Source organism: Callithrix jacchus, chromosome 2 (assembly GCF_049354715.1).
Source record: "Callithrix jacchus isolate 240 chromosome 2, calJac240_pri, whole genome shotgun sequence".
Classification (NCBI taxonomy): Eukaryota; Metazoa; Chordata; class Mammalia; order Primates; family Cebidae; genus Callithrix; species Callithrix jacchus.
In genome coordinates this window covers 162635249-162656246 of record NC_133503.1, presented here as the reverse complement: position 1 = coordinate 162656246, position 20998 = coordinate 162635249, and the positions used below count along the sequence as shown (strand labels likewise).

Sequence of the window (20998 nt, the reverse complement as noted above, 5' to 3'; positions counted from 1 at the left end):
CCTGAATAGTAGTTTTGGCATGTTCTGCCTCTGGACCAGTGATAACCGTAGTCAGTGTATAATCCTTCCTGTCAGATGGCTGCATAGGTTTCCTTAATGACTTGACCTGCCAAGAAGCTGGAGACCTTCATCATCCCAGGAAAGAGGATGCCGAATACAGAGGATCTTAACTACTCTCATTTTCTTAGAGGAAAATCTCTTGCAATCTTTGCAATACATAGTTTAGAACATTCCATATCTGAAAAGCAGTGTTTTCTATTAGCATGTATTGTGGAACTGGCTATAATGTGTTTACTAAAGGAAATATGGAGATGATTTTTAACTAATTCAAAAGCATAGTAAGGCAGGGCATGTATACAATATTACATTTACTTAGTATGATAGTAAAGAATCCTTGTTCCCTTTTCTGGGACTTTGAGTTTAGTTCAACAAGATGACTGCTACATAATTTTTTTAAATATTGATGCTATGTAATTTTTTTTTTTTTTTTTTTTTTTTTTTTTTGAGCCAAGAGTGCAGTGGCGCAATCTTGGCTCACTGCAACCTCCGCCTCCCGGGTTCAAGCGATTCTTCCTCCACCTCAGCCTCCCAAGCGCTGGGACTACAGGCACGCGCCACCACACCCGGCCAATTTTTGTATTTTTAGTAGAGACAGGGTTTCACCATGTTGGCCAGAATGGTCTCCATCTCTTGACCTCATGATCCGCCCATCTCGGCCTCCCAAAGTGCCGGGATTACAGGCATGAGCCACCGCCCCCTGCCGTAATTACTTTTCTGAGACAGAGTCTTGCTCTTTCACCCAGTGGTGTGATCTTAGCTCACTGCAACCTGCGCCTCCCGGGTTCAAGCAATTCTCCTGCCTCAGCCTCCCGAGTGGCTGGGACTACCGGTGCATGCCACAATGCCCGGCTAAGTTTTTGTATTTTTAGTAGAGAAGGGGTTTCACTGTGTTAGCCAGGATGGTCTCAATCTCCTGACCTCGTGATCCACCCGCCTCGCCCTCCCAAAGTGCTGGAATTACAGGTGTGAGCCACCACCCCCAGCTGATGCTATGTAATTTTTAAAACCATTTTTAAAGGGTAAATTGTTTTGTATTCTCTTGAAAGCAGGACCCTGAGACAAGGACTAGGTGCAAGCAGTTTATTTTAAAACATCTACTAGGGAGGCAGATCAAGAGAGCTTGGAGAAGGACATGCAGAAGCAGGGAGAGGTAATGTGAGGAAGCCTTACTGAGGTCCCTGCTGTGGGCAATGGATATTCAAGGAGATGGCCTGGGGCAGAGAGGCAGGAGCCTCTTTTATTTTATTTTTTTGTGTGTGTGATAATAGCACTTAGGATCTATCCTCATAGAAAATTAGCTATTCAGTACAGTATTGTTAACTACAGGCACTGTGCTGTACAGTAGGTCTCTAGGGCTTATTTATCTTATATAACTGAAATTTTGTGCACTCTGACCAACATCTTCCCTCTAGCAGACAGCTTGACTGCAAACTCATGACAGACTGTGGCCAAAACTACCCAGCTAAGCCACTCTGATATTCCTAACACTGAGAAACTATAGGATATAACAAATATTTTGTTGTTTTACACTGTCAGGGGTAATTTATTTTGCAGCAATAGATAACCAATAGACTATCTATATAAAGTAGAATATTGTGTGATAATAAAATATTAGATTTTCAAAGAATTTTAGAGGATATGAAAAAGTGATGAATACACAATATTAAGGGAAACAGCAGGAAGCAGAACTGTGTAGCGCGTGTTAATCACATCTGTTGTTTTCTTCTGATCAACATATGTCCTTCCCCTCCTTCTTCTGCTAATAGAACTTCCCTTTCCTGTAGGAAAAAATCTCATGTGTGTCAAGTGGTGCTTTGACTCCAACCAACATAGGTCTAAAAAGTGAATTAGATTAAATTAAGGTAACTCATTTCCTTGGTACATCATGAAAGTCAGGCTAATAAAAGCAAGTCCTGGACCTTTTCTTCCTAGAATTTGGTTAAAGGAAAGAAGGTCCTTAATTAATAAATATGGTGAAGATATCAGACACTGGATTGAGTAGTAATTAAAGTCAGAACCAACTTCAGACTTCTCGGTCATAAGCCAATAAACTATTTGCTTAAGCTAATTGGGCTTGGGGTTCTGTCTTAATACACAACACAATATACAATATTATCCCATAATTTTGTTAAAATGAATAAATAAAATTATTCACAAAGAATAATTTGGGATAAAATCTACCAAATGTTATCACTAGTTCTATCTAGATTTGTGATTTCATACTAGTGAACTTGCCATATCAGAAATTTTTAAAAGAAAGATTCTTAGTCCTTACACTTGGAAGCTTTGTCTCAGTAGTTCTGGATCACACACTAGATCTTTTATTGAGTATGTCTATGTGTTTGTGAGTTTTACAAAATTTCTCTTGATTTCTGGTTCTGTTCAAAAAAGGTATTTGATATGATTTTAATCTTCCTAAATTAGTTACAACAAATTTTGTGACATATATATGATTATATGTGATCTATCCTGGAGAATGTTCCTTGTGTATTTAAGAAGAGTGTGTATTCTGCTGCTATTGCAAGGAATGTCCTGTACATGTCTGTTAAGTCCATTTGGTCTAAGGTGTAGTCTAGAGCTGGTGTTTCCTTATTGATTTTTCTATCTAGATGATCTGCCCATTGCTGAAAGTGGAGTGTAACAATGTCTTACCATTATTGTTGTGTTACAGTCTATCTCTTCCTTCAGCTCTATTACTATTTACTTTATATGTGTAGGTGCTTTTATGTGGGTGTGTACATATTTACATTTGTTATGTCATTTGGCTAAAATTCTTTTTTTTTTTTTTGAGACAGAGTTTCACTCTTGTTGCCCAGGCTGGAGTGCAGTGACACCATCTCAGCTCACCACAACCTCCACCTCCCTGGTTCAAGCAATTCTCCTGCCTCAGCCTCACGAGTAGCTGGGATTACAGGCATGGGCCACCACGTCCAGCTAATTTTGCATTTTTAGTAGAGACAGGGCTTCTCCATGTTGGTCAGGCTGGTCTCAAACTCCCAACCTCGGGTGATCCACCCACCTTGGCCTCCCAAAGTGCTTGGATTACAGGTATGAGCCAACGCACCCAGCCCAGAATGTAATTATTTTAAACTCAAAGTAATTATTGATAGATAAGGATTTGCTATTGCCATTTTTAAAAGAGTTTTCTGGTTGTTTTGTAGATCCTTTGTTCCTTTCTTCTCTTGCTGTCTTCTTTTGTGATTAAGAAATTTCCACCAGTGTAATGCTATGATTTATTTTTTTAAAAATCATTTTGTATTTACTATAAGTTTTGCTTTGTGGTTACCACGAGCACCATGAGGCTTATTAAAAAAAATCTTGTAATGATCTCTTTTAAGCTGATAACAACTTGACTTTGATAGCATTAAAAGACTCTACACTTTTACTCCACCCCTTCCCACACTTATAATTTTTTATGTCACAATTTCTCAGTCTTTATTCATGAGGTAAATTTCAGCCACCTGTTTTAAAATAGGGAAAAAAGAGAAGAAGCGTAAAACCTGTATACTAAAATTAAAATTCTAAGCCCCTCACACCACCCACCAACCATCTGATTGGACACCTCTTCTCAGTCTTTATTCATGAGGTAAATTTCAGCCACCTGGTTTAAAATAGGGAAAAAAGAGAAGAAGCATAAAACCTGTATACTAAAATTAAAATTCTAAGCCCCCCACACCACCCACCAACCATCTGATTGGACACCTCTTCTCAGTCAGCCTGAAAAACTGACTTAGGCCATGATGGGAAGTGGGGGTCAGACATGGCTAATTATACCCTCTTCCCTTTTGGAATTCAGGAAAAACCCAACCAGCATTTAAATTTGACAACAACATAGATATTAAGAAACATTTACAATCTGCTCTCTCTGAAGCCTGCTACCTGGAGGCTCCATCTGCATAATAAAACTTTGATCTCCACAACCCTTTATCATAACGCAGATATTTCCTTTTATTGATAATAACTATTTCAATCAATTGCCAATCAGAAAATCTTTAAATCTGCCTATAACCTGAAACCCCTCTCCCCTTCACTGTTCCCTGCTTCAAGTTGTCCTTCCTTTCTGGACCAAACTAACATATATCTTAAATGTAGTTGATTGATGCCTCATGTCTCCCTAAAATGTATACAACTAGGCTGTGCTTTGACTGCCTTGGGCACATGTTCTCAGGATCTCCTGAGGGGTGTGTCACAGGCCATTGGTCACTCATATGTAAATCAAAATAAATCTCCTCAAATATTTTACAGAGTTTGACCCTTTTAAGTTACATCAAGATAGGTCAGTTCATGTAAATTTACTTTCCTGGTGGGATGATGTTGAAGAGAGCCTGAACACTTCTCAAAAACAAGGAAGAAAAAGTAAAAGCAGGCAAAAGAGACAGAATAGCATCAGTAGGTGCTCCCTTGTTATCCCCATCTTGAGAAGGGGGCACATGGATTTGCCCTTTGGTCTTGCACTCTCACTTAGAACACCATCCCACTGGCTTATTACACTCCATAGACCTCAAGCCATACTAACCCACTACTTAAATTCACTTTCACCAATTACCAGGGGAATATAGAGTATGTGGGGTTGCTGAAGCCTACATGATTGGGTTACCTAATTAGAAACTTCACTGTGAAACTTCAGGACAAAATGCAGATCTGAAGATCATCCACAAATGCCCAATAATATTGGCTATGCTGATTCCAGCTGCCGGGCTCCATTCCTTCTGTGCAAGTTAAGTTCTCAGGCAAAAGTCTCTTGGAGTGTTTCTGCAGGGAACAGGGAGCAAGCCCTGCCCTCGAAGTTCTGTATCTTTGCCTTTAAAACTAAGCTTTCAAAAAGGAATCATACAATATTTCTGTACTATCTCTCATAAGCAAGTAGACATCCCTCCTTAGACTCCCTTGATTCACCTCCAACTACTGCTTTGTTTCTCAGCAACCCGTTAGAGAAAATCCTCCAAATAGAGTTGTCTATTCTTACTGTCTTCACTTTCTTGGCTCTCATTGTGGTGTCAACACACACTGATTGAGTGTTCACCCCATCACTCCCCTGAACTTGGCCTTGTCCAGACACTAGTGATCTCCATCTTAATTGACCTATAAACATCACTGAAGCAGGTTATCACCCCCTTGCTTAAAAATTCTTCAGATCAGGATGGGCACAGTGGCTCACACCTGTAATCCCAGCACTTTGTCTCTGCTGTCTCTGTCTCCATTGATGTCTCTGTCTCTATTGATGACTCCATCACCTTCTTCCAACACCTTGCCTCAGCCTTCAACACTCTAGTCTATCTACTCCCTCTCCTTGGGTGGTCTTACACAGATCCATGGCTTTCAATACATCTAGATATTAAAGAATCTCAAACCTACATCTTTATCTTGGCTTAAATCTTCAGCTGTTTCTTGACATCTATGCTTGGTGAACCCTAGTCAGCCTTTCCACCCTTCCTTGTTTCAATAAATGGCCTCAGTATTCACCTAGTTGTTCAGACTCAAGATATATTCTTATTCTTTTTTTACACCACATATCCAACTCATCAGAAAGTTCCATTTGCCCCACCTTGAAAATTTATTTCAAACTTCACCACTGTTGACCACTTTTACTTCTACTGTCTAGACCAAAGAAATCATCGTTGTTCACCTAAATCCCTATAGTAGCCTTGCAGCTGGACTCCCTGATTCCTTTTATATTCCTTTTATACTCCAGATAGCAACTAGAATGATCTTCCTAAAACATAGATCAGATAATGCCTTACCCTTGCCTCAATGTCCTCCCATAACACTTTGGATTTTCGCTGTTGTTGTTGTTGTTGTTGTTGTTGTTGTTTGAGACAGATTCTTGCTCTGTCACACAGGATGGAGTGCAGTGGCATAATCACAGCTTACTGCAGCATCAACCTCCTGGGTTCTCGCAGTCCTCCTGTCTCAGCCACCTGAGTAGCTGGGACTACAAGTGTCCAACATCAAGCCAGGCTAATTTTTTATTTTTGGTAGAGACGGGAGTCACACTATGTTGCCCAGGCTGTCCTCCAACTCCTAGGTCCAAGCAATCCTCCTGCCTTGACTTCCTAAAGTTTTGTGATTACAGGAGTGAGCCACCATACCCGGCTTCCCATAACACTTTGAATGAAACCAAACTCCTTACCGTGTCCTATAAGGTCTAAAAGAACTGGCTTTTGCCTATTTCTCCAGCTTCACCTCTTTTTATTCTCTGCCTCACTTCTGCCAGTTTGACCAAGTTGACCTGCTTCCTTTTCCTACAGCAGACCAAGCTCATTCTGTGCTGGATTGTCAGTGTCTAGAACATCCGTCTCCCTAGACATTCATGTGACTCACAGTCTCCCATCTTTCCAATGCCTGCTCTACTGTCACCTTCCCAGAGAGACCTCTCATGACTCCTTCATCTTAAATAACCACCCCTCCATCTCCTTACTCTGCAGCCTATTAACATGTTGTTATATTTCTTCTTACTTTTCATAACAGTATTTTATATACGTATTTGTTTATTGTTCTTTCTCCTCTCTCCTCCATGAAGGCAAGGAAATTGCTCATTATTAAATGCTATATGCCCAGCAGCTAGAACTAGGCCTAGCACTTAGTACGAGTTCCATAAATATTTGCTTGACCAGGTGCAGTGGTTCATGCCTGTAATCCCAACACTTTGGGAGGCTGAGGCAGGTGGATCACAAGGTCAGGAGTTCAAGACCGGCCTGGCCAATATAGTGAAACCCTGTCTCTACTAAAAATACAAAAAGTAGCCAGGCATGGTGGCATGTGCCTGTAATCCCAGCTACTCAGGAGGCTAAGGCAGGAGAATCGCTTGAACCTGATAGGTGGAGGTTGCAGTGAGCCAAGATAGCACCATTGCACTCCAGCCTGGGTGACAGAGTGAGACTCCATCTCAAAAAAAAAAAAAAACACAGAAAAAATGATTTAAAAAGGAAAAAATATATATTTGCTAAGTGAATGAGTGAATTGAGCATGGGTGACTGAAAGATGTTTGACAGGTGACAGGTAAAGGCGGGGTCTTGGAAAGTAGATCCCAGAGTCATGTGAACTCCCAAATAGCAAGTCTCCTTAAAGAAACTGACCTACTGTCTGATTTTCAGACTATATGAAGCCATTACTGAAATGTCACTTGAGGATTGCTATTGAATGTTCTTTAAACCTGTCTAAATAGTTGCTGAAAGACAAGCTTTTAAATACCATTTTCAGACAATAACAGGAAGTAGAAGAGGCAGTCAGGTGACTGGCACCAGAACAGCTCAGTAGCAAAAAGCATATGAGGAAAGGAACCATGCATGCTCCGATCTGAGCTTATCCTAGGATTTAACAAAGTGAAGAAAATGACACAAGAAAATTAGCAACATACAATAAAAAGGGGAAAAAAACAGATCAACACAGATAATAAAAACAAATTAAATCTCTGTTTAATATTTTTAATTTGCATAAATATTTTAAGTAGCGAGGCTGACTTTTGGCGTTCATTTCATATGCTGTTTCATGTTGTCCACCTGAAGGTAAGTCAGATTGTGACTGATCAAAATATGAGCGCACAGAATGATGTATCTGCTGCTGGATAGTCACAGGTGAGTTGCTGGCTGCTGTCAATAGTATCACAAGAGAAAAGACAGTTGTCATAGTATCTTTGCGCAGACAGGGCGTGGCGCTCACCTGAATGGAGATTAGATTATATGAGGCACTGATGAGGCTTCTGACACTGGGTCAAATGTCTCACCCCAGCCTCGATGACCTTTCTTCCTTGTCAAGCTCCTGCCTCTCCCTGCAGGAAACCTCAGCCTCTTATGTAATATATAGCCCAGATCTTCCTTCTGGTTATGACTTCTTCAATGTCCTGATTTCCCACATGAAATGTCAGAAAGGATTTTTTCTGATTTTTCTAACATATCTCTTCCATAAAACAATTAATACCTCCAGGTCCAAATGTGGGCTGTGTGGCTATGTAATACAGTAACCACTAGCCATATGTGGCTATCTATGTATCAATATTAAACAAAATTTACAACTTAATTCCAAGTCACAGTATCACATTTCAAGTGCCCACTATCCTGATGGCAAAGGACTACTATATTACACAGTGCAGGTAGAGAATATTTCTGTGAAATAAAGTAGTAAATGTAAGAAGCTGTGTTTGCTCATTCTTCTTGCCAGCAGAATTTCACATAATCCATTGCCAGTGGAATTTCACAAAGTCCCTGACTTAGTGACTGAGCGCAGCCCTCCAAAAGAATGCCCTGAAAATGAGAGAGCACAGGCTCCCATGTCTCTTGCCTGAATCAGTGCATTTTTTAGAAAAGGTAAGTTCAATGATTCTGGTCCTTGCCTCTTTCTGTACAAAGGATAATGTGCAACAGGATTAATGATTATACCTCTGTAATCTATAACCAGATGTACCCTCACATCCAAACCTTGGTGAGATTTTGTTCACATGCAACTTCTGAGCACACGTAATATAATTCTGAACATATTTGATATAACTTCTGAGCACATACTGAGCTGCCATCACCTGTATATAAACAGAGGACTGAAACACTACTTTGGTGCAATCTAACAGAAACTCTTTGAAAGACTCCTACTGGATTTCAATTCTCATTAAGTCCACAATTCTATTACCTTCAAAGTTCTTTTATATAGCACAGTCCTAGATTAAATGGCAGTAAATGTATAGGGTAAAAACAAACAAAAAAGTTACTGAATAAAATGATATGTTATCCTGCAAACAGTGAGGAATAAAAAGAATAGAAATATTATCCTGAAGAATTCTGGAATGTAAGAACTAGACCCAGAAACTGAGACTAGCAAATAACAAGGAATAGGTAGTGGGGAAGAAAGAAAAGCATAAGAATGTAATGTCACAGATACAGAGGTAAGAAGAGCTTTCAGGAAGGAGAGAGTGTGCAGTAATTTCAGTGCTGTTGAGAAGTCAAGTGAGATAATGATTGAAAGCATGCGTTAGATGTAGTGATTCGTAAGCGATGCTGGTGATTTGAGGAAGAGAACCTTTTGAGGAATTGTAGTAGACATGTGACTGGGAAAGGGAAAAAGAAGAGGGCAACTATTGACAACTCTGAAAAAAAATAACGATTATGAAATACAAGAGAAATGGGAAAGTTGAAGGATAATACAATAGGGTAATTTTTTTTCTTTTTTATTGGCCTTAAAAAACATTAAATTTACATAAGCAAGGGTAATGGTTGTAATGAGAAAATATGATTATGTTACAAGTTAATATAAGAACTTTTTTTTTTTTTAAATGGAGTCTTACTCTATTGCCCAGGCTGGAGTGCAGTGGTGCAATACTGGCTCACTGCAACCTGTGGCTCCTGGCTTCAAGCGATTCTCTTGCCTCAGCCTCTCGAGTAGCTGGGATTACAAGTGTGCACCACAACGACTCCAGCTAATTTTTGTATTTTTAGTAGTGAGAGGGTTTCGTCATGTTGGCCAGGCTGGTCTTGAAGTCCTGGCCTCAAGCAATCCGCCCTCCTCGACCTCCCAAAGTGCTGGTATTACAGGTGTGAGCCACTGTGCCCGACAAGTTAATAGGAGAACTCTTCTAAGCAGAACGAAGTAAATCCCATAAGCCAATATTTCACTGTAAGAATTGGAAAAAGCTGGAAATTTAAAACCATCATATTCTTAGGGGATTTGGAGAGCTGTAAAATCAAAGAGAACTAAATAAACTAAAATTCCAGGGGAAAAAAAACTGTTTCAAGATGAGTCAAAAATGGTCAGCCATCCTCCCACACCCCCTCCCCCATCCCACAGGCACATAATACTTTACTAATTAGTGTACCTTTAAGTGTATTTAAAACCTTTGGCTAGAGTCACAGAGTATAAAAAAAGAAAGAAAGAAAATATTTGCTGAGGCTTTAGTATACAAATTACCTCGTAACACATATTTTCCTCTAGTATTCATCCACCACCCTTACTTACTGAGCTCATAAGGAATCCCACCTGGTCCTATTGCTCCACCTAGTGGCGGCATTGGGGAGCAGTTTAACTGCCTTTAGGGCCAGCAACTGAGGTGGTTTGGGAATGATGTGTTTGCTTTACTGTCTTGCCTTCCTCTTCTAGGAGCTCATGATTAGCTGCCTTGAAGAAGAGTTGTGATTAGTTAGACCTGAACCTCTCCTCACAGGAAAAGAGTGAGAACATTTTTGTTCCCAAGGGATAAAAAGGAATCCCATATTGTGACTTGGGAGCTGGATATATAGGTAGTGTATGAGTGGATCTGCTTGGGAAAGGGGGTGACTTGTTTTGAGACACAAACTTATGCATCTTTTCAATTATCTTTCTCTCTCCCTCTAGGTTTAATGCTACTTTTGGTCTTGGGTGGAACATTTCCCCATTAAGTATAGGAGCTGATGTCCAGAAAGGACGGGAGACTGAATGTGACAATCCAGAAGTGCAGGAGTTAGCTCCTTGGAGGGTAAAATATGACCAGTGAAGAACAGGGACCAAGTGAATAAGTGACTTCTTTTTTTCTTCAGTGGACCATCCAAGGTATGGCTTTTCCTTACAATCCAGCTGGAGAAGCCCTGCACCAAGTAGCCACCTGCTGACTTCCTGGCATGTGAGGGTAGAGGCAGCATAGTGGCACCCATTACATCACACTGCTTAGCATCTTCCCTTCTCTCACCTCCTTCCCTCCTTTCCAATAACTGACCTCAGTGTGTAAAACCCAAGTGAGCTGCTGGCATCTTAATCCTAGCTTGAGCCTCTACTTTCTAGAGAACCTACCCAAAACAAAAACAGTCTCTCTCTATATATGCACATGTATCTATATATATATAGATATGTATGTATGTATATACAGATAGATATAGACAGGGTCTTGCTGTGTCACCCAGACTGGAATGTAGTGGTGCCATCATCGTTCACTACAGCCTTGAACTCCTGGCTCCGGCAACCCTCCTGCATCAGCCTCCTGTGTGGCTAAGACTACAGGTGCTTGCCATCACAATTGGCTAATTTTTTTTTAATATGTTTCTTATAGAAACAGGGTCTTGCTACGTTGCCCAGGGTGATCTCAAACTCCTAGCCTCAAGCAATCCTCCGGCCTCAGCCTCCCAAAGTGTTAGGATTATAGGCATTCGATGTACCTGGCCCTCTCTCTCTCTCTCTCTCTCTCTCTCTCTCTCTCTCTCTCTCTCTCTCTCTCTCTCTCTCAAAAATCTGTAATAGTGTCCCCTCTACTTTTTCTTTTTTTTTTTTTTTACTTCCCTACTTTTCAATCCCCCTATGTTTTCTTAAAATGTTTTTGTTAAATAAATTCTGTCATAAGTTTGTCATTCTAGATTTGAGTAATTGCATCCCCAGGGTGTAATTATCTTGGCTGGTAGTTATGAGTGAAGCTAGATCAAATTGAAGTTTGAGTTTTTTTGGAGGGAATACTTTTTAGATCTTGCTGGAGACTCTTATTGTAACATTTTCTTGTCTGGTTGTCTCCATTTAGTGGTTTTAAAAGTGTCGGCCCAAACCATTCATTATAACGTTCCCCATCAGACTATCACTTGATGATTTCAGGAGCCATTGAAGGACCTCATCTAGATTCATTTCTTCATTAGGGATTACAAAATGGGGATATTTTAATTTTCTCATTCCTTTATTAGATAGAATTCTTATAAAAGAAGGGACATTTTCTTATCAACTATTTGTTTATCCTGAAATATAGTTGTGCAAGAAAATCAAGAAAAAGACTTAATGGTTTTCTTCTATTTACCAGTTTCCCAGTAACTTTTTGGTGTTCTAAAGACTTTCCATGTGTACAATGAGTTATTTATAGTATCATTATGGACTTTTCAAAAACTTTCTATGTGTACAATGAGTTATTTATAGTATCATTATGGATATTAAACACATATTTAATGTGTTTCCAATCTATTTTCAGCTATATGGTGAAAACAGCAGAGAAAGGCAAATTTTAAAGGTGGGAGAAAACTAGTATGCATATTTTCGACCAAGTGAAAATGTCAAGGAGGTTAATCAACTGTGTCAAACGCTGCTGAGAGGTCAAATAAGGTAAGATGAGGACTTGAACCTGGTGACCATACATTTACAATGAGGTCAGCGGGTACGGTGGGGTGTGATTTTTTTTCTTTTTTTTTTTTTTTTGAGTCAGAGTCTTGCTTTGTCACCCCAGCTGGAGTACAATGTCCTGATCTCAGCTCACTGCAACCTCCACCTCCAGGTTCAAGCAATTCTCCTGCCTCAGCCTCCCGAGTAGCTAGGATTACAGGCACACGCCACCACGCCCACCTATTTGGTATTTTTAGTAGAGATGGGTTTTATCATGTTGGCCAGGCAGGTCTCAAACTCCTGACCTTAAGTGATTCACTCAACTCAGCCTCCCAAAGTGCTGGGATTATGGACATGAGCCACCATACCCGGCCAGGATGTGTGTGTGTGTGTGTGTGTGTGTGTGTGTGAGTGTGTGTGTGTGTGTTTTAAGCATTCTCAACTGTGCAGGTATCGGTGATTGTTTAACGGATATGAATTTAACCAGGGTTGTGGTTTCACCGAGTTCAACAACATAGGAAAGGGGCAAGGATGTTGAGGGTTTGTGTAAGAGTGTGGAGATAATAATTAAACATGGGATTTAGGTTGGGCGTAGAGAAGAAAAGATGAGAAGGAAATGGGGAAAGTGAAAAAGTGTAAGATGAAAGAATGAGAGGTCTTTCTGGGGCTAAAATTGTAGAAGTCTGGGTACTTGTAGAAATGAGCTGGAAAAATAAGATGGTGAAAGGGTGGGATGTTTAAAAGTAAGACTAAGGAGGAGTTCAAGTTACTGTCAAAGAGACCTTTAGAAAGGGCCAAGGGTGTGACTGAATATAAGATTATGTGAGAAGAAAACGTCAAGGAACTGGCCAAGGTATATTAGTTTTCTATGGGTGCTGTGACAAATAGTGACTTAAAACAACACAACTTAGTGACAAAACAACACAAATGTATTATCTAACATTCTTCGAGGTTAAGATGACAGCAGGGCTGTTTCTTTGGAGGCTCTGGGGAATAATCTGTTTTCTATGTCTTCCAGCTTCTAGAGGCAGGCTGGTTTCCTTAGTTTATGACCTCTTCCTCCATCTTCAAGGCCAACAGTGTAGCATCTTCAAATCCTTCTCTGACTCTGACCCTCCTGCTTTCTCTTATGAGGACTTGTGACTACTTTAGGCCTAATGGATAATCCAGGATTATCTCCTATACTCAAGAGCCTGAATTTAATGACATCTACAAAGTCCCTTCCACCGTGTCAGGTGACATCTTCACAGGTTCTGGGAATAAAGATGTGGATGCCTTTGGGGCATGTTATTCTGCCTACCCCACAGAGCATTGCAGCTCATGTCATGTTAACACAGGTGAGACTTCCAAACCCTTGAAATTTTTTCTCCTGGTCTCCCCGCAAAAGATGCTGCCTGAGTCTAGAATTCTGGATCCTTATACTGAGATTGGATATAATCTGTCTGAGAGAAATTGTTTTTCTTTAAGTTTCTCAAGTAAATATAATTTTTATTAATATGGTCTCTGAAATTTTCTGTCAATATAATTACAGTTGTATTTTTTATTATTGATGTGGAAAGAGTCATTAAACCAGTGAATGTAACTTTGTTTTTGAGTCAGTGAAAAACAAACTTTTTGGTTTGTAAACATTTGGAAACAAAAAAATGAGAATTTGGAAAATAAAAAATAAGCTGTACAGATGAAGTCTGATATAAAATATAAAAAGAATTACCACCAACAAATGTTCTACATTTCTTGCTTCCACTGAAGCACCAAAGATCTGAGCAGTAAACTACACCAGGCAGGTAACTCCTCACTCCAAAGTGAAGCACTAGATCCCCTATGGCAGTAGTCACTACATAACTTGTTGTTCAAACCAGGACATATTTGAATGAAAAGGACTATAGTTCTACTGTTGTTTCTACAATAGGCATAAAACTGGACAGTCCCAAACCTACCATGATATATATAGTCATGCAACCTACACTATATGCATGAATATGCATAGGAATATGCAAAGGAAATATATAAAATCTGGTGTCATAACCCTTAACCTAACATTCGCCTCAAGGTTACAAAATGGGCCATGACGGTCGGGCACGGTGGCTCACACCTGTAATCCCAGCACTTTGGGAGGCCAAGGCAGGTGGATCACAAGGTCAAGAGATCGAGACCATCCTGGTCAATATGGTAAAACCCCATCTCTATTAAAAAAAACAAAAAATTAGCTGGGCATGGTGGCGCACGCCTGTAATCCCAGCTACTCAGGAGACTGAGGCTGGAGAATTGCCTGAACCCAGGAGGCGGAGGTTGCAGTGAGGCGAGATCGTGCCATTGCACTCCAGCCTGGGTAACAAGAGCGAAACTCCGTCTCAGAAAAAAAAAAAAAAAAAAAAAACGAAAAACAAAAACAAAAAACGGGCCATGAGAGGAGATTATCTTAGAAGTAGGCTTTGGAGAACTACAAACCACTGCTCAACGAAATCAGAGAGGACACAAACAGATGGAGAAAGATTCCATGTTCATGGTTAGGAAGAATTAATATCGTGAAAATGGCTATACTGCCCAAAGTAATTTACAGAATCAACGCTATCCCCATCAAGCTACCATCGACTTTCTTCACAGATCTGGAAAAAACCACCATGAACTTCATATGGAACCAAAAGAGAGCCCACATAGCCAAGTCAATTCTAAGCAAAAAGAACACAGCAGGGGGCATCACACTACCGGATTTCAAACTATACTACAAGGCTACAGTAATCAAAAGAGCATGGTACTGGTACCAAAGCAGAGATATAGACCAATGGAACAAAACAGAGGCACCGGAGGCAACACAACATACATACAACTATACAATCTTTGATAAACCTGACAAAAACAAGCAATGGGGAAAGGATTCCATGTTTAACAAATGGTGTTGGGAAAACTGGCTAGCCATGTGCAGAAAGCAGAAACTGGACCCCTTCCTGACACCTTACACTAAAATTAACTCCAGATGGATTAAAGACTTAAACATAAGACCTGGCACCATAAAAACCCTAGAAGAAAATCTAGGCAAAACTATCCAGGACATAGGAGTAGGCAAGGACTTCATGAACAAAACACCAAAAGCATTGGCAACAAAAGCCAAAATAGACAAATGGGACCTAATGAAACTCCACAGCTTCTGCACGGCAAAAGAAACAGTCACTAGAGTGGATCAGCAACCAACAGCATGGGAAAAAATTTTTGCAGTCTACCCATCTGACAAAGGGCTGATATCCAGAATTTACAAAGAACTCAAACAGATTTACAGGAAAAAAACAAACAAGCCCATTCAAAAGTGGGCAAAGGATATGAACAGACACTTTACGAAAGAAGACATATATGAGGCCAACAATCATATGAAAAAATGCTCATCGTCACTGATCATCAGAGAGATGCAAATCAAAACCACATTGAGATACCATCTCACGCCAGTTAGAATGGCGATCATTAAAAAATCTGGAGACAACAGATGCTGGAGAGGATGTGGAGAAAAAGGAACACTTTTACACTGTTGGTGGGGGTGTAAATTAGTTCAACCATTGTGGAAGACGGTGTGGCGATTCCTCAAGGCCTTAGAAATAGAAATTCCATTTGACCCAGCAATTCCATTACTGGGTATATATCCAAAAGACTATAAATCGTTCTACTATAAGGACACATGTACACGAATGTTCATTGCAGCACTGTTTACAATAGCAAAGACCTGGAATCAACCCAAATGCCCATTGATAATAGACTGGATTGGAAAAATGTGGCACATATACACCATGGAATATTATGCAGCAATCAGAAATGATGAGTTTGTGTTGTTTGTAGGGACATGGATGAATCTGGAGAACATCATCCTCAGCAAACTGACACAAGAACAGAAAATGAAACACCGCATATTCTCACTCATAGGTGGGTGATGAAAAATGAGAACACATGGACACAGAAAGGGGAGTACTAAACACTGGGGTCTATTGGGGGGAAAAGGGGAGGGCCAGTGGGAGGGGGAGGTGGGGAGGGATAGCCTGGGGAGAAATGCCAAATGTGGGTGAAGGGGAGAAGAAAAGAAAGCACACTGCGATGTGTGTACCTACGCAACTGTCTTGCATGCTCTGCTCATGTACCCCAAAACCTATAATCCAATAAAAAATTAAAAAAAAAAAAAGAAGTAGGCTTTGACAGTACAATCATGTTTCCCACTCCCTAACCAAGAAGGAGGGAAGGAAGTGCTTCCCTTCACTTCAAGTCTTGTGATCTAGAGTTCACAGAATCTCTAAGAGAACTTGGGCTGTATTTTCTGGAATCTGTGAAAGCAAAGTTAGTGTACAACCAGGGAGGTAGGGGTGGTGGAGAGTCTCAAGCAAAGTCTTGCTTTACAGTCTGAAGCAGCCTGTGGCAATAGACAGACCAGAATGCCTCTGAAGCAAAGGCATTTCTCCAGTACCAAGTTTAAGACTGCCTGAGTATTTACCTTGGACCAACTGTAAAGTAGAAGCAAGCTGACGGAGGAAATTGAATTCACTGAAGGAACCACGGTCAGATAGTCCAGTAGGACTTCTCTGTGGAACTTATAGCAGCAGCCACAGCAGTTACTAGTTAGAGAGTAGGTACGTTGTGCCAGGCACTGTCCTAAACCCTGTACCCATTTACTCAGGTCATCTCCCAACTTGAAAGTGTGGAGCTTTCAGTTTGAATGGTTCATAAATTTGATTATGTAACTTGACTGATTCTGTCTTATTATAAACCCAGACTTTTATGAGAATTGATAATGTCTCAAAGACTGGTTTATTATCTCAATAAAAGGATCAGAGATTTTTTCCAAAGTAAAGGGAGAAGAAATCTTTTCTTTGGTGATTTAAAGAAAAATAAGACAGAATAGTTATTTTCTGCTGTTACTCTAAGGCGTCATATAGAAGAGAAATACATATATATCCCTACGGCAGGCACCAGTTAGGTCTTACAGTTCCATTCTGGCACTACTGGAGATAGCATTGGATCCCGCAGGTTGAGAGTTTAGTCCCACAAGATTGCCCACAGCTTCAGACACCAATTCCAAGTCCAGGCCTCTGTAACTTCTGACTGACCTACTTTAGGTTGTGATTTCCCCAAGCCCCTCTTTGGATTTGATTAACTTGCTAGAGCAGCTCACAGAACTCAGGAAATCCTTTACTTGTGTTCACTGGTTTATTGTAAAGGATATTACAAAGGATACAGATGAGGACATGCAGAGGGCAAGGTATGGGAGGGAGAAGGGGTGTGGAGCTTCCATGCTAATACGGTTTTGCTGTGTCCCCACCATGTGTCATGGAAGGGACCTGGTGGGAGGTAATTGAATCATGAGAGCAGGTTTTTCCCATGCTGTTCTCATGATGGTAAGTCAGTCTCAGGAGATCTGATGGTTTTATAAAGAGGAGTTCCTGGCTGGATGCAGTGGCTAATGTCTATAATCCCAGCACTCCAGGAGGCCAAGGTGGGTGGATCACAAGGTCAGGAGTTGGAGACTAACTTGGCCAACATGGTGAAACCCCATCTCTACTAAAAATACAAAAAATTAGCAGGGATTCGTGGCGGGTGCCTGTAATCCCAGCTACTTGGGAGGCTGAGGCAGGAGAATCTCTTGAACCTGGCAGGTGGAGGTTGCAGTGAGGCAAGAATGTGCCATTGCACTCCAGTCTGGGCAACAGAGCAAGACTCCATCTCAAAAATAAAATAAAATACAATGGGGTTCCCCTGCACATGCTATCTTGCCTGTCACCATGTAAAACATGACTTTACTCCTTATTTGCCATCCATCATGACTGTGAGGACTCTCCCCAGCCATGTGGAACTGTGAATCAATTAAACCTCTTTTCTTTATAAATTACCCAGTCTTGGGTATGTCTTCATTAACAGCATAAGAACACACTAATACACATGTCCTCCCTGGGTGTATAAACCTCCAGAAACTTCCATGAGGTCAGCTATCTGGAAGCTTTCCTTTGTCTTTGTGGGTCTTCCCTGTGCTGAGCCGCCACTCTTGCCAATGGCATCAGTTCTGCAGGAGCTCTCCTGTGCACTGGCTGCTGCACTGCACCTGCACAGGGCACAGAGCCCTTCCTGGAGATGAGAGGAGCCAAAAATGCCCTTGAGATGCCCATGTTCAGGAGTCAATGGCTGAAACCACAAACAGCCTTCAAGCAACTCAAGAAGATGCACATGCTATGGACGGTGGGGTCCGTAGTGGCCTGAAGCTGCCTGGAGATGCCAGCGCCTGCGGAGATGGAAGGACGCACATCCAGGGCACCCTCTAAAGTCCAGGCCACCCCCAAAAGCTACTGAAAACCCACAATTCCATCTGGAAGGAACCCAGAAAGGAGAGGAACCCCCACCTCTCTGCAGGCCTGCGGCCCACCCCACTTCAACTGCTGCCATGGAAGGAGCTCGAGGCACCCCAGTGGGGACCCTCATGCTGTCCCTGCAGACTTTCACACTGGAACTGTGCCCCACATGCACAAGAGCCTTGAGGTCTCTGTGTGGAGAACATGCCTTAATTTGCTGTTCCTCTCCTGAACCTCCTAAACATTTTTCATTTAGAAAAACTCCCTTCATGGAATGAATAATATGTAATATGCTCAGGAACTGATTTTTTAGATTTACTCAAAATTGCTATGGTTCTTTCCTTGAAACTGTACACTTTGTACATTTTGATTAAAGCCTTTCATTTATTCTCCACCTATGGAATTGATTTTGAGCTGGTAAGCTAAGATTGGTATAGATGGGCCTGCAGCAGACAGAAAGAGGGCAGGGATCCAGCTCAAGCCTTTTTTTTTTTTAGATGGTGTCTGGCTGGGTTGTTCAGGCTGGCGTGCAGTGGCGCAATCATGCTTTAGTCTAAATTCCACGGGGTTTGAAAAGCTGTGGCTACTAACGGTGGGAGGGGACAGCTGGGTGGATCACTTGCTGGAGTTGCTTCAAAACTGACTATGGCCCCCCAGATAAAGGCAGGGAACAGACATTAACAGTGTTCTTTAAATCAGGGGTCCCCAATATTTTTAGCACCAGGGACTGGTTGCATGGAAGACAATTTTTCTATGGGTGGCAGGTGAAGAGACAGGGATAGTTTCCGGATAAAGCTGTTCTACCTCAGATCATGAGGCATCAGATTCTCAGGAGGAGCGCGCAAGGTCACAATAGGGTTGGCGCTCCTATGAGAATCTAATGTCTCCGCTGATCTGACAGGAGGAGGAGCTCAGGCAGTGATGCGCCCTTGCCTGCCACTCACTTCCTGCTGTGACCCGAAAGGCCACAAACCCGAACCGATCTGCTGCCTGGGGGGTTGGGGACACCTGCTTTAAATGTTACATTATAATAAGGGCTGAAGGCTGGTTTTGGGATATACTTCCCGTGGGGTCAATGGCGCCTGGGCACTGCAAAGTATTTTGGGGTGCTATGGGTGGGGTGGGGCAGGTGTAGTCTCTTAGTCTAATTTTCCCCTGTGCCACCCACGCATCTCTCGACTGCCTGCACCATAAAGATCTGGACTTCAGAGTACGTCTTTAACCACTTGTGGGAAACTGTTACAGCAGCTGCAATGCACAAATACTCAAGTCCTATGAACCTGAGCATGGTGTGGAAATCCCTCTGGAGAGTTGCACAGATGCAGACTTCTCTGAAAAGAGTGGGAACTGCAGGTCTCCTATTGGTGTAGCAAGAACCAAAACATACATGCTAGAATGTTCTGTAATTAATCCTGTAGAGAAGACAATGGAACTTAAATCTACTAATATTTCACTTACAAATATGGTTTCAGCAGATGAGAGACTTATATGCAAACCACATCATCTGTACCCAGAAAAAAAAAAAAATATATATATATATATATATATATATATATATACACTCAAGAAGCTATAATCATTGTGAAAGCAGTCAGCCTCAGCAGTTACCTTGAAGGACTCATAGCAAGAATGATATCTCCAAATGCTAATAAAGGGCAAGAAACACTGGAATGAGTCATACTAAATTACTTGTTAAGACTGAAGAATTGACGGCTTCTGCAAAAGGAGGCATAAGAACTCCATGGAGGCTGCAGCAGCCTTTGTAGAGGATTGATAATAAACATGTGTAGACAAGTACTCCACGTCTCTCCAAGCTAGCAATATATTTATTCTAAAAATATAAATATACTTTAAGTAAAATTTTTTTAAAGTAGGCTGATATAAGATTGTGACTTTAGATAAAAACAAAGAGAGGCATGGTGTCTAAATAAAAGGGATCATCTGAAATTACTGTTGTCTGAAATGACTCTAATTTTGAGTTTATGTAAAATTTTAACAATTTTTTAAAGAAGTTATTTTTAACTTTTGTTTTAAGTTTGGGGTACAAATTTGTTATTTGTTGTTTTGGTGAAATTGTGTCATGGGGGTTTGTCGTACACATTATTCTATCACCCAGGTATGAAGCCTGGTGCCCATTAGTTACTTTTCCTAATCCTCTCCCTCCTTCCACCATCCACCCCTCAATAGACTCCGGTATCTGTTGTTCCTTTGTGTGTCCATGTGTTCTCACCATTTAGCTCTGGCTTATAAGTGAGAACATGTGGTATTTGCTTTTCTGTTCCAGCATTAGTGTCCTAAGGATATCGACCTCCAGCTCTGTCTATGTTCCTGCAAAAGACATTATTTCATTCTCTTTATGGCTGCATAGTATTCCATGGTGTATATGTACCACATTTTCTTTATCAGTCTATCATTAATGATCAGTTAGGTTGATTTAATGTCTTTGCTATTGCATGAATGTTTATGTGCAATGAACAAACACAAGTATGTATCTTTATGATATAAGAATTTGTACAAACACTTTGGTACAAACCCAGTAATGGTATTACTGGATCAAATGATATTTCTGTCATTTTTTTTTTGGTCTTTGGGGAATAACCACA

At 41.0% G+C, this 20998-nt stretch overlaps 1 long non-coding RNA gene and 1 pseudogene across 2 annotated transcripts; both read left to right on the top strand.

Moving 5' to 3' along the window:
* Positions 1–2553: 2553 nt before the first annotated feature.
* On the top strand, positions 2554–14930 carry LOC144581612 (uncharacterized). Of its 2 annotated transcripts, XR_013532660.1 has the most exons (5): positions 2554–8363; positions 10141–10280; positions 10375–10569; positions 11957–12087; positions 13103–14930. It is a non-coding gene; the product is annotated as an uncharacterized LOC144581612 (long non-coding RNA). The 2 variants fall into 2 exon arrangements; XR_013532659.1 differs by lacking the exon at positions 2554–8363 and having other exon boundaries at positions 10075–10280.
* Positions 14931–19549: 4619 nt separating this feature from the next.
* The window catches only part of LOC100405567 (PRELI domain containing protein 3B-like), a 40228-nt pseudogene continuing 38779 nt past the window's right edge, over positions 19550–20998 (top strand).